The sequence below is a fragment of the Talpa occidentalis genome, unplaced genomic scaffold, assembly GCF_014898055.3.
Source record: "Talpa occidentalis isolate TD23 unplaced genomic scaffold, MPIMG_talOcc4v2.1 talOcc4.4, whole genome shotgun sequence".
NCBI lineage: Eukaryota > Metazoa > Chordata > Mammalia > Eulipotyphla > Talpidae > Talpa > Talpa occidentalis.
Window position 1 is genome coordinate 42,801,342 of NW_023604295.1, and position 13,230 is coordinate 42,814,571.

Sequence of the window (13,230 nt, forward strand, 5' to 3'; positions counted from 1 at the left end):
TCTCTATGGCATGCGCTCCTTTCTGCAGAGGTTAGAAGGGCGCCCCAGCAGGGACTGAATGGCTGTGTGCCTCCTCAGGCCCGGCACAGGCCAGCCCAGCGCTCCAGAGCAGGGCTCTTCAAGCAGGGCTCCATGGCTGCTCCGGGAGTCGGGGTGCCTCCAAGAAGGGTAGACCAAGTGCTTTTAGCTTTGCAGAAACAGAGTTCTTGACTAGGAAATGTGAAAACCTCCCTTACCTCTGTTGCTGAGGCTGGAGATCTATTGTGCAGGTGAAGCGGGTCAAAATGTGGTTTCCACACAAAATCACTCCTTACACATTATTGTAAAAAGCAGCTCTCTTCCAGTGCCTTTTCCTGTCACACTCCTCTGCCCCAGCCAGGCCCAAAGCACAGAACCCATTTCAGCATTCTTTTCCCCCTGCAGGGTCCTGAAGTGTCCTTAGGTTCCCATATCTGAGCTAGAAGTGACACCGCAAGTTTTCTGACCCTCCCTCCTACCTACAGAGGGTGAAGTTGACTGCCAGGCAGGGTAAGTGGCTTGTCCAGGTGTGTGGAGCCTAATGTCAGGCTGATGCCAAGACCCCAGTCTCACAACCAGCCTCCTAATACCAGCTCATTCTTGTAAAATCTGTTTTATTAATCACTTTTTGCTGTTGGCATCTCTTCAGAGTTATTGAGCTTTCTTTCAAAATTCAACAGTTCTCAGTCTTGGACCAAATTCTGATTCGTTCATTTTGACAAACAGAAAAATGCCAATGAGCAAATAGGGCCCGTCACCGCGCTCGAGTATGAATAGATTCTGTTTCCTTCGTCCTAATTAGTTTAATTAGGATCACAGCTTATCATGTAATGCGGGATGAATTTCAGGTAACAGCAAACACCTGGGGACCTTGTGCGTGGGTGAAACCAATTTAAGTCCATTCAGCAATAAAGTCCAATGTAAATGAATGCCTAAAATGGATAAAGGCTTAGGGACGTTCTGATTGGAGAAAATTTGGATTTGGGGAAGAAACCGGGTTTCTCCTCTGTTTAATTGTATTTTTCTGGAGACAAATGGTTAACTTGTTCAAAGTTCCATGTCAGGCAGCTCCAGGAGCACGAGGTGTGCTTGAGCCGCAGCCAGAGCCTCCACCTGAGGAAGCCCGGCCTGTTCCACCCCGGACACCTGAAAGCTGCTGGCCCCGCCGGCCGCTCACAGTCCTCCGCTGCCCCCTGCTGGACGCTCTTGGGACACACTGTTAGGAGACGGACGGCTGAGATTCTGACCCAACATGAGATTCCCTGATTTCCTCCCAGAGGTGCCCTCGTCATGCCCCCCACGCCGGGCCGCCCCCGCCCACTTGACACAGACAATGGCGCTAAAGGAGAGCGGCCGGCGGCTGCAGGGGCCCTGCGCGGAGCACCTGACGGTCTTTACAATTAGTACCTGGTGTTGCTTGGACAGGTCTCTATAGCCGCGTGCTGGCTTCTTGGAAACGGGGAACTCTTCACCTTTGTAATCGATCTGTGCTGATTTAAAACAGATTTCCAAATGGTACTTACATTTTTGTTCATTTTGAAAATTTTTCCTCATGGCAAAAGTTGGGAAAGAAAGAGATGATTAAAAAAAAGAAGTCTTTTCTAATCATACCAGGCCTAGGTAACTCCTCCTCTTCTGTGTACGACTGCTCAGTCTTTTTTTTCTACACGTATATAATTTTAACCAAATTGGGATTATACTAGCACTCTTTGAAAAGACCTGGGATTCTCATTCCACTGGGTTGATCGGTGAAACTGAAGTAACTAACAGCCGCCTCTCTTGGAGAAGATTCTTCTTGTTGTTGTTGAATTGGGATCACAGGTAATTATGTAATGCGGGATGAATTTCAGGCAACAGCAAACACCTGGGGAGCTGAGTGTGGGCTGAGGATGGCTTTTAGCCGAAGAGCCCCTCCCTCCCTCTGGAGGGCTTCCGCCTGGGCCTCCAGCCGCCTGCCTGCCCCTCAGACAGCCCTCAGGCCCCAGCAGCGCCTCGGGGCTGATTGAGAGGGAAGGGAGAGAGGAGGAGGGTGACAGCAGCCTGGACAAATCTCAGAAGGAGGTAAGTGCGGCCTGAGGTGCTGAGGAAGCCCATGTGGACCGGGCAGCTCGGGCTGGGCCTGGGCTGGGTTTCTCAGCCTCTCCGGTCGCTGCCAGATGCCTGCGGACGCGGCTTTCTGGTCCCTCTTATTGGGTCTGCGGGCGGAGGAGGCTTAGGTGGGTCTCTCCTCACCTGACTTCTCCCCTCCCCTGCTCAGGGGCTTCTGATTTCCCAGTCTGGACATGGCGCAGTTCAGACCCTCAGCAGCTCGGGTGAGAACGTGCAGCGAGGAGGGGAGAACCGGAGGCGGCTGAGCCCAGCAGTGGTGGTGCAGGGGCAGGAGAGCTGCTCCTGGGGAGTCCTCCCTCTCTGGGAGCTTCTCGTGCTGGGCCACAGCCTTGGGAGGGTCTCGGGGAGGCCACAGAGCAGCCAGCCCCTCTCTCCCAACCCTTACCCGCCGCCCCCCACCCCCCACACACACACCCCACCCCCCACCGCTGCCTCTTCCAGGGCTGGGGGAGTGTCCGGGTGAGAAGCGCTTCATGTCCAATTTATTTTTCTTGGAGTTCAGTGCAGGAAGTTCTGATGCTTCACTTTTTCATACCGTGGGGCCTGGATAATCCGTGTTTTGGTATTTCGAGTGTCGGGAAGCTGGGGATTAAATGCAACAAAGTGTTGTCTATGTGTGCTCTTACTGGGAGCCTTGTCCTGTCACGGAGACCTGCCCCCCCCCACTGTACACCCCATCCTTGCCCTGCTGCACGCGCGTGTACACACGCATACTTTGCTTCTTCTCACAGTCTTTTCATTTTAAGCAGCCTGAAATCCTTGTTGCTAAAAGGTAAAAATCTAAACTGGAAGTAACCAATAAGGTCGTCAGCCCCAATGGCCGCCTCGCTGGGCGGGGTGGGGGGGGTGGGCTAAACTTTTTATCATGTATGGCGTTAGCTTTCTGGTAAACTCTACAGGCCACTTGTCAGAATAGTGCTCATAAATGTGCAGATAGGAAACATACTAAAAAGTCTAAAATATATCAGGGCAAGTGGCCACCATCTTAGCTTGGTCTCAAAAACACACAGGCGGACTCACCAATTAGCACTTCACTGGTCCTGCCTGTGTAGCGGGTCAGACCCGAGATTAAAGCAACCTCTTGGTGCTCTCAGAAGCCCCGTGTGTTTTTCAGAGAAGACACTGCCCTGTGTTTTACAAAGGAGGAACTTGAGCTCGGTCACAGCTGGAGTGGGGTTTGGTGAGGCCCGAGCTGGGGCCTTCTCAAGCTGAGGCACTCTCTTCTGTGTCTCACCTTCTGGAAATACTTTATTTTTTCCTCACCCCAGAGCTCTGCAGCCTGACTAGGGAGTCTCTTCTGCCTTGAAGGCACACATCTCGCTGAGGGAAGATGAAGTGCCTCTAGTTCATGCAGCGGAGACGAACCAATTACAAACTGTCTCTCCCCAGCCCCTCTTGGGTCGTTTCTCTTGTCCCCATCACACGAGCCATCTGCAGGACATGCACATTAACCAAAACTTCAGGGACAGTTCAGGGAACTTTTCTATTTAAGAAATCAGGGAAGATGACAGCTTGAAGTTCACCTCCTGGCCACGGAGGTGACGCATGGGTTGGCCTCTCCGCTGGTTGGTGCTTTGTTTCCCTACCAGTTCAACTGGCCCCCCAGGATGGGAGATTTGTTTTCTAGTTTGTTGCTCTAGAATTGACCTAATTGATGTATAATTGACATAAACTCACTTTGCTGTAATAAATCCAGTTTGTATCTCTCTCATTAGGGACAATAAAAAGAGAAAAAATTCCCCTACTGATGAGCACTTGTAGGATTTAAGCTGGTATCTCACATGTCACACAGTATTAACTGCAGTCATCATGTCCCTTAGACGTTCTTAGATCTTAGTGATTTTATAAGTGAAAGTTTGTACCTTTTAATCTCCTACTTCCAATTTTCTGTCCTCCTACCTCCACACCCCTGCCTCTGGTAACCGCAAATCTGACCTCTTCTATAGGAGTTGGGTTTTTTCTTATTTAGATTCCACACGTAGGTCATACAGTGTTTGTATTTGGCTTGTTTCCCTTAACATAATGCATGAGTGTCACTAACGGCAGGATTTCCTCATTATGTGTGGTTGTTACATGCAAGGATCAGATTAGGACACCAGGGGGTTAGAGAAATCGGCTTTATTGTGAGTCTGCTGGCAGGAGGACAGGAGGTAAACTCAAATCTTCCTGCCCAATTATAGGGAATGAGTTTATATATGTTTGGGGGGGGGGGGGGGCTGGGATTGAAAACAAGTTAAATTTTTTAGCTTTTGAAAAGCAGGTTGGGGCAAAGACTTGGCTGAAGTTCATTGGCTGGTTCCAGGGAAGTTCATACAGGTCTAGGCTGCAAATAATTAAGCGTCAGACATATTGATAGGGGGAAAAAGTCACCCACGTCACTTTAGATATCACCTTAGATAGCCCAGCTGAGACAAGGGGGGCTGGCGGAAGGGTCAGAGTGTAAGTCTGTCTTCTCCATGGAAAAGGAGAAAGATCTTCCTGGGGAAAATCACAGAAGGTTACAGATAAATTTCAAAAGCAGCTTCCATCTAGTCCTGAGAGCCCCGCTCGTGAAAAAAACCTCTTACAAGGACACATTTTATTTGGGGTGGCAGATTTTTGCCCCTCTATACCCCCCTCCTCCGTTTGCCATCTCCCGGCTCTAGCCAGCCTGGGAACTCAGCTCAAGGTTGGTCCATGACTCTGCTGTGTCTGTAAAAGCAAGCCTCAGAAGAGTTGAAGTTCCTTTTTTCTCTTTTGTGCTCTTAAGGTCTGAGACCAATGTCACCATTTAGCCCTGGTTGAATAATACTCGTGTGTGTGTGTATGACCACTGCACCCGTGGATGCTTAGGTTCTATGTCTGGGCTATTGTAAATGTTGCAATGACCACGGGGGTGCAGGTAGCTTTTTGAGTTAGTGTTTTCATTTCCTTTGGATAAGTTCCTATAAGTGTAATTCTAGGTCATATGGTGGCTCTATTTTTAATTTTTTGAGGATCCATCATACTGTCTTTCATACCGACTGTAGCAGTTAACAATCCCACCAGTAGTGCACAGGGTTCCTGTTTCTCCATGTCCTTCCTGGCGCGCTGTCTGGTGGCCATTCTCTTTACTGCAAGGTGCTGTCTCCCTGTGGCTGTGATTTGCATTCCCTAATGACTAGCACCTTTTTGTAACCAGGGGCCAAAGCCAAAGACGTTACAAGTGATGCCCCCTGGAGAGAGGCTTGCTGGTGAGGATAGCCCCAGGGAAAATCACATTTTGAGGTGGAGCAACTGAAAAGATATGCAAGGGACTGCAGAAGCAGCTCTGGATGATTCAGTGTTTTCGGGGATTCAGTGTTTTTTCAGGGTCAGTGATTTCAGGCCCCACCACGTCAATCTTCCAGAAGGCTGTTGTGGGTCTCTAAACATGGAGAGGCCTCCAGCAGCCAACCTCAAAGAAGAAAAGTTCAGAGGCTTTGCAAGTAGCTGAGCAACAGAAACTTCCTGATTTTGGTGCTGTTAGCTGCCTGACAGAGAAGGTGAAGACCCGGAGCTGGGTGCCTCACTGAGCTGCGTGTTTGGGGCCGTTAGGCGGGCAGTTTGGCCACTGTAGCAGCTGTTTTGAGTGTTGCTTGTCTGGAGCTGTGCTGGGGCATCTCGGCTGCACTGGGAGCATCTATTGTTGTGTCTTCTATTGTCTTCTTGAGTTGGAACCTGGCCTGTAGTCTGACTGCCACATGTTTTAGGTCTGCAGTAGCAGGTAGATGCCATCTTAGCTTTTTATTTAGGACTTGAAAACACTGGACACTGCTTCCGGTGAGGCAAATGGCCATTTTTGGCCTTAGTAACTCTTTGTTTTTCCCTGGTTAGGTAAATCCCATCGTTGTTCTCTGAGCCTGAGTAGTCGTGCAATTGTGTACAGGGGTGAAGAACTCAGTGACTGGTAAAGTATTTGGGCAGTGTCCTTGGCCAGTTTCAGTGCCCCTTGCTGACTTATATCATTTTCATAGACCTCAATGACCTTTCACATATCTAGGGGACAATGTCTATTCTGGCCATATTTAAATTGGATTATATGTGGAATTTTTTTTTTGACTACTGAGTTGTATGAGTTCTTTATGTATTTTGAATATTAATCCCTTATCAGATATGCAGTTTACAAATATTTTTTCCCATTCAGTAGGTTGTCTTTTCACTTTATTGATGGTTTCTTTTAATTCTGTAGAAACTTTTTAGTTTGATGTAGTGTTGTTTGTTTCTCAGTTTACTGCTTGTGCTGTCGGTGTCATCCAAAAATTCATTGGCAAAGATCCCTGTCAAGGAGCTTTTTTCCTTTTAGAAGTTTCATGTTTAAGTCTTGCATAAGTCTTTAATCCATTTGAGTAAATTAAAAAAAAATTAAAGATTTATTTATGTATACAAGAACTGAGGTGTAGGCCAGAGGTAGAGTTGGGGTGAGAGGATTCACCAGAGACAGAGTGGGGAGCAGAACATATAGATTGGCTGAAATACACTGCTGAGAGGAGCAGCAGGCTGGACAGGAAAGGTCTGCCACGCCATGTGGGTTAGCTCCCTGGCCAGGGATTGAACTCGTGCTACAGTGGCTGTGGATTGCTTCATAGTGCTGAGACTTAATCCCTTGTGCCACCAGGGAGGCCTCCTTTTGAGTTAATTTTTGATGAGTGTAACAGCAGTCTAGTTTCATGCTTTTATATCCAATTTCCCCAGCACCTTTTATTGAAGAGACTGTCTTTTTTTCCCCAATATTTTTGGCTTTCTTGTTAAATATTGACTATATATGCTTGGGCATATAACTTGGCTCTGTTGTTCTATTAATCTATTTGCTTTAATCTTGGCACCCTTGGTTTTGATTACTTTCATGCTATAGCTTGAAATCAGAAAGTGATGTCTCCCATCTTGTTCTTAGGATTGTTTTGGCTATTCAGGATCTTCTGTAGTTCCTAAAACTTTCATTTTATTTTTATATCCAAAAGGGCAGGTTTACTATAAAAAGGGAGAGAAGTGTAAAGGACACTTGCACAGATACAAGCAGGCAGAAAGAGCTGTCCCCAAAAGGGACAGGTTTGCTAAGAGTGGCCTGCATGGTCACAGGCAGGCAGGAGAGCTGCTGCCTGTAGTTCTTGTACATTTTAAGATTGTTTTTCCTATTTCTGTAAAAATGTCAATGAAATTGCAACAGGGATTGCATCTTATCTATAAGTGGTTTTTGTTTGTATTGACATTTTAACAATATTCTTCCAATTCTTGAACATGGAATACCTTTCCATTTATTCGTGTGGTTTTTAATGTCTTTTTTTTGGTGGGACCCTCGCCGGCGCTGCAGAGGCTGTGGGCAGCCTTGCAGCCCCGCACTCAACTGCTGCGCCACCGGAGGCCCGTTTTTAATGTCTTTTTATCAGTGTCTTAAAGTTTTCAGAGTGGAGGTATTTTACCTCCGGTTTGTGTTTGATGCTACTGTAAATAAAATTGTTTTCTTTAAAAATCTTTTCACGTAACTCACTTATTGTACAAAGATACTACTGATTTTTGTATATTTTGTATTTAACTATACTCTTTGTTAACTAAATATAATAGAATTTTTAGTATCAATGATTTTCTAGATATAAAATGTATTGTGTCATCTGCAAATACATATTGCCCTCCCAATGACTTCCAGTAGTATTCTGTGTAGGAGTGGTGAGGCTGGGTATCCTTTTCTTGCTCTTGATCTTCAGAGGAAAAGCTTTTAACCATTCATCATTGGGTATGATGATAGATGTGAGATTATTATATCTGTCCTTTATTATGTTGATGTATATTCTTTCTATACCTAATTTAAGAGGTTTTATAAACATGTTGAATTTTTTCAAAATAGCTTGAATCTATTGAGGTAGTCATGTAATTTTTTTCTTTTCTATGACTATATCAAATGACTGATTTTCATGTTGAACCATCCTTGCATCCTAGTTGATCATGATGAATGATCCTTTTAAAGTGCTGCTGAATTCAGTCTGGTAGTATTTTATTGAGAAATTTTGCATCTCTCAGGAATATTGATCTGTAGTTTTTGTTGTTGCTTTTCTGATAGTGTCCTTCTCCAGCTTTGGTTGGTCAGGGTGATGCTGACTTCATAAAATGTGCTTGGGAGTGTTCTCTCCTCTTTTGCGTTTTTGGAAGAGTCTGAGAAGGATTGGCATTAATTCTCTTTTAGGGCCTCCCCGGTGGCGCAGCGGTTGAACGCTGGGTTGCGAGGCTGCCAGCAGCCTCTGCGGCACCGGTTCGATCCCCGGCTGCTCCCCGGCCACCGGAGGAGGGTCCCACATGGCGCGCAGACCTCTCCTGCCGCCCGCTGCTCCCCTCAGCAGTGTACTTCGGTCCTTCGGCCTGCTCTGCTCCCCGCTCTGGCTCTGGTGAATTCTCTCACCCTCCCGCGCTTCTGACTGTACCCAGTGCATGTAGAAACAAAACAAACAAATGAATAAATAAATAAATAAATAAAACATGCCTCTATTAAAAAAAAAAAATTAAAAAAAAAAATTAAAAAAAAAAATTCTCTTTTAAATGTTTGGTAAAATTCACCAGTGAAGACACTTGGTCCTGAGCTTTTCTTCACTGGGAGAGTTTTGATTATCAATGCAATATTCTTACTAGTAATTTGTTTTCAGACTTTCTATTTTTTCCTGGTTCAGTTTTGGTAGTTTGTTTCCTAGTATCTTACCATTTCTTCTAGGTTGTCTAATTTGTTGTCATATAGATATTCATAGTAGCTCCTAATGAACCTTTGTATTTCTATATCAGTTGTAATGACTCTTTTTCACTTAAAACTGTTGATTTGATTCCTCTTTGGTTAGTCCAGCTAATGGCTTGCCAATTTTCTTTTCAGAGAACCAACTCTTAGTTTGACTTTTTTTGTTTTGTTTTCCTGTCTCATTTATTTCTGTGGTAATCATTTCCTCCTTTCTGTTAACTTTAGTTTTACTTTGTCAGCTTTTTCTAGTTGCTTAAATTATAGAGTTAGGTTGGTTGTTTTGGGTTTTTTTTTAAATATTTATTTATGCAAGCAAGAACTGGGGTACAGGCCAGAGGTTTGGAGGATGATAAGACTCAACAGAGACAGAATGGGAAACAGAACAGGTGGATTGACTGAAATACACTGCTGAGGGGAGCTGTGGGCAAGACAGGAGAGGTCTGCTGCGTCATGTGGGTCAACTACCTGGCCGGGGACTGAACTAGTGCCGCAGGGTCTTCAGGTAACTTCATAGCATCTTAACCCCTTGCGCCACCAGGGAGGCCCTTGGAACTTTTTAATGTAGGCATTCATTCCTAACTTCCCACTTAAAAATTTTTTTTGCTGCATCCCATTAAGTTTTGGTGTTAGGGGCCTCCCTGGTGGCCTAGCTGGTTCAGTCTCAGCACTATCACCACTATGGCCAAAGTTTGATCCCTAGCCAGAAAGCTAACCCACATATGGTGCAGGAGACCTCTTCTGTCTTGCCCCCTCAGCAGTGTACTTCAGTAGATCCACCTGTCCTGCTCCCACTCTATCTCTCCCACTCTATCTCTGAGGAATCCTCTCACCCCCTGCACCTCAGTCCTTCTATGAACACACAAAAAAAGTTTTGGTATGTTTCCATTTTGGGTTCTCTCAAGATACTTTCTTTTTTTATTATCTCCTTTCTTTGCGGCTTTGACTTTTTAGGGCAGTGTAGTTTAATTTCTATGTACTTGAGAATTTTCCAGTTTCCTGTTGATTTGTAGTTTCATATCACTCTGGTCAGAGAAGATACTTAGTATGATTTTCAGCCATAGCAAATTTTCTAACACTTGTTTTGCACCCTAATAATGGCCTATCCTAGAAAATATTTGATGTACATGCTGTTGTTGGATAAAGTGCTCTATGTGTTAGGTTCATTTGGTCTAGAGTGTTGTTCAAGTCCATTATTGATACTGTCTGAATGATCTATTCATTGTTGAGTGAGGTATTAAATTCTTGAGTATTGTTGTATTGCTGCTCACTTTTACCCCTTAGTTTTCTAAGTCTGTTTAACCATTAGAGTTGTAAGTGAATTACACACCACCATTACTATATTACATCTAACTTTGATCCTATATTTACCAATTAGTGACTTTTACACTGTCTTAAGTTTTTAATTGGCATCCTTTTCTTTCCACTCAAAGAATTCCCCTTATCCTTTCTTATTAGGCAGGTCTAGTGGGGATTCCCTCAGCTCTCGTTTTTCAGAAGTCTTTATCCCTACTTTCCGAACAGCTTTACTGGGTATAGGATTCTGGGTTAATAGTTTTTTCTATTAACATGGCATCACATTCTCTTCTGTATTGAAAGGTCAGCTGACAAATCCACCCACAGTATTATGGGAATCCTTGTGTAACTACTCTCTGACACTCCTTTTAGAATGATAACATGTCTCAATGTAGCCATATTTGGACTAGAAAGAATGTGGAAAAAGTTAACTATTACAATTTTGGGACTGCAAACTGTCTTCTGTAATTATTTGCTGTTCTCACAGATTTGAAGTGATAGCGCATTGTAGTTGTAAATTTTATCTTACTCAGACCAATGTGTAGTTTTCCATTTATTGATCTAGATAGCCTCTTTGTCAGTTACATAATGTGCAAGTATTACTCAATAGGGTCCCATTCTCACTTACTTACAATTTTCTTTTGCTGTGTAAAAGCTTTTTAATGTGAGGTAACTCCAATTGTTTATTTTTGCTTTTATTTCAATTGCTTTGTGTTGTTTCCAAAAACATCTTTATCATTATCACTATGGAACTTAATGATTTTTTTCTATGTATTTTAATTATTAACTATTTAAAATAATTATTTTAAATCTTTAATCCATTTGAAATTTATTTTTGTCAAGGAATTAGAATCCAACTTCCTTCTTTTACATGTGGCATGTGTCTTCATTTCTGTAGTCTATTATCAGTGCTTTATTAGTTTCCTTTGGTAGGATGGTGCTTTTTCATAATCTTTGATTCTTGAGTAGGCTCTGTAGGTAGGAACTTAGTCTATCAAGATTCAAGTGCTGGTTGTTGAAATCTCCCCCTTCTCTGTCACAGTTAACATTTCCAGTAGTTGAGCTCTCAAGATTCCTCTACAATCCTTGTTGGTGAAACCAGAGCCGGGGCTCCCAAAAAGTGAGCCACAGTGCTGACAGGGAGCTAGATGTCATTCTTGGGCTTTCTGCACGGGAGGAATTGTAGGCTTGGAGATCTCTTGGCTTGGTGCTATGCTGGCCTGGGGGTGGAACAATGCCATCAGAGTATAGTTGTCCCTCTAACCCTAATGCAGTTTTTCTTGATTCTATGGTATAGAGAGGGTGCTTCAGCCTTGCTCCTATGCTCAGGAATCAGTGGTGTCTCATCCATGAATAGTTATTATTCTGCTTAAGGGGGAGTGAAGTCAGGAACAAATCTGGATTACCATCTTGGTGAGGTACGTAATGGGATAGCTGCATGAGCTGATGTGCTGGTTGACTTTCGTGTCCTTGCCCATAACCATAAAACAGTATTTTTTAAAAAACCTACACTGAAAATAGTTGAGGGTTTTGCAGATCCCACCCTGTGAGTATCTCACATGGGTAGAAAAGTTTGACAAAAGCCCCAAGAAGACAAGGAGGCAGGGCTGGCTTTCCTGTCTACCCATTAAGTCTGAGAGGCTTTTTCCAACTCAAGCTTTGATGACTGTAGTTTGGTTTAAGTTGGGAGAAATGCCCTTTATGCAATGGAAGTGAGGAAAGGTTATCCACAGTCCATGAGACCACAGGGACTAGGGAAGTCAGAGAGCAGCAAAGAATTGGGACTAAGAGACTCTAGGGCTATGTGGGACAGAGACTGGCTGTGAGCAGGTCTCCACAACTCTGCACCTGTACTTCTTGAACCCAAAAATAGGTGCTGGACCAGGCTCCTTTCCTCCAACAATGAAAGCTGATTGGCTTATGTGTAGAATCTTGGAGGAGTTTGGGGGATAGAGTTCTCCACCCCATTAATCTTACTTCTGGATGCCATCCAGGGATCAGTCCTGTTTTCCCCAGTATGATCAAAGTTTAGATCAGACAATACTTAGAAGTCATGCCCTATAAATACCTTTTTTTTTTTTAAGGAGAACTCTTGTTTTTTTGTTTATTCATTCATTCATTCATTCATTCAAGCACTGAGTACAGTCAGAAGCGCGGGAGGGTGAGAGAATTCACCAGAGTCAGAGCGGGGAGCAGAACAGGCAGAAGGACCGAAGTACACTGCTGAGGGGAGCAGCGGGTGGCAGGAGGGGTCTGAGCGCCATGGGGGGCCCTCCTCCGGTGGCCGGGGAGCAGCCGGGGATCGAACTGGCACTGCAGAGGCTGTGGGCAGCTTCGCAACCCAGTGCTCCACCGCTGCGCCACCGGGGAGGCCCACCTATAAATACCTATAAATACTTCTATAAATACTATAAATACTTCTTGACAGAGGAAGGGCTTAACTAATATCCCCAAAATACTCCTATACTGAATAGCAAACTCATAGGCCCTGAGACAGCTGAAGTTTCTAACTCCAAAGGGGCCTACAACATTGGTAGCACCACCAGACTTATTCTCAATAAACATTAAAAGCAACAGTGGCAACTCATATTAGAAACACAAATTTCCAGGATTTACCCCAAATCTGCTGAAGTAGAAGTGGTGGGCCCAGGAACCTGCATTTCCAACACAGGCATTTCCAGGTGGTTGTTGGACCACCTTGGTTCTCCAAGTTACATAGTAAGGGCCTTGAAAAGCTTCAGTAACAGAACAGGGAGCACCAATTCCTGTTATGGCAGCAGCTTATACTTCTCGAAGGCAGATAACTCAGCAGTGCATGGTTTCTCAGTGTGGTTGCTGCACCAGTATTACCTTTGCCTGGGAACTTGTTAGAAATGCAAATTCCCTCAAGCCTCACTCACCCTAGACCTATCCAGGTTCAGAAATGCTGGGGCTGGAGACCAGTATCTGGTTTAACAAGCTTCTAGGTGTGTCTGATGCATGCTGATATGATACCCACTGAGCCGGTAAGTCCTTCTTGAAGTAAGCACTTGAGGTCCAGCATATCCCCAAAGCCTCTCAGCCTGAAGATATTCCAGGATACCCAAGGTATTTTTAAA